The sequence below is a fragment of the Plectropomus leopardus genome, unplaced genomic scaffold, assembly GCF_008729295.1.
Source record: "Plectropomus leopardus isolate mb unplaced genomic scaffold, YSFRI_Pleo_2.0 unplaced_scaffold81729, whole genome shotgun sequence".
NCBI classification, from domain to species: Eukaryota; Metazoa; Chordata; class Actinopteri; order Perciformes; family Serranidae; genus Plectropomus; species Plectropomus leopardus.
Window position 1 is genome coordinate 1 of NW_024690053.1, and position 814 is coordinate 814.

An 814-nucleotide genomic window follows, 5' to 3' on the forward strand; every position below is an offset into this window, starting at 1 on the left:
TTATCTGAACTAAATTTTTTTGAATAAATAACAGTAATCCTAATATTCATCAGAATTGTTTTATTCATTATATAAGTTCCTTTGTTTGGCTCTGGATTTCAAATAGTTCTACTTTATATTTCTGTTATTTTAGTTGTCAAATTATGATTAATTTTCATAACTATTTGTATATTTTTTTGTGACCATATGAATGTGAGTTACAGTAGTCATATGATCATAATAACTTGGCACCACGACGGTGGCGATCAACTAGCTTTGTTTACCCAGGCTTTCTCTCCCTCAGGCTCTGTGCAGGTCCCCATGAAAGAAGACGTTTGGCGCACCGTTGCAGTCTTGATGGGCGCAGATTGCGTCAAGGAAGCAGTGGTGGCTGTGGCTGTCACTGCTATGTGAGCATTGGTGGTTCAGTGGTAGAATTCTCGCCTGCCACATGGGAGACCCGGGTCCGATTCCCGGCCAATGCACTGAGTCTTTACTGCTGTTTGGACTCAATCGTTGCACAACTTCTTTGTCTTCTTGCAGTTATTACCCCGGAGAGGAGCATTAGAAGATGCTGGCGTTGGTGACACGTCATACACCACACCAGAAGCAACACTTGTGACTCTTTTCCCCCTGCTTTTCTTGGGTAAGAAAAGGCTTGGTCCTATCTTAAATTTAGCTGCATTTTGTGCCTGTCTGGTGCAGAAGGCGGTGAGTCAAACTTCCAGGTGTATGCACGTGCCATCACCAAAGTGGTATTGGAGTCAATGAGCATTGGTGGTTCAGTAGGAGAATTCTCACCTGCTATGTGGGAGGCCTGGGTTCGATTTCCAGC

At 43.5% G+C, this 814-nt stretch overlaps 1 non-coding gene across 1 annotated transcript; it reads left to right on the top strand.

Moving 5' to 3' along the window:
- The first annotated feature begins 393 nt into the window (after positions 1-393).
- On the top strand, positions 394-464 carry trnag-gcc. The gene has a single exon. It is a non-coding gene; the product is annotated as a tRNA-Gly (tRNA).
- The last annotated feature ends 350 nt before the right edge of the window (positions 465-814 follow it).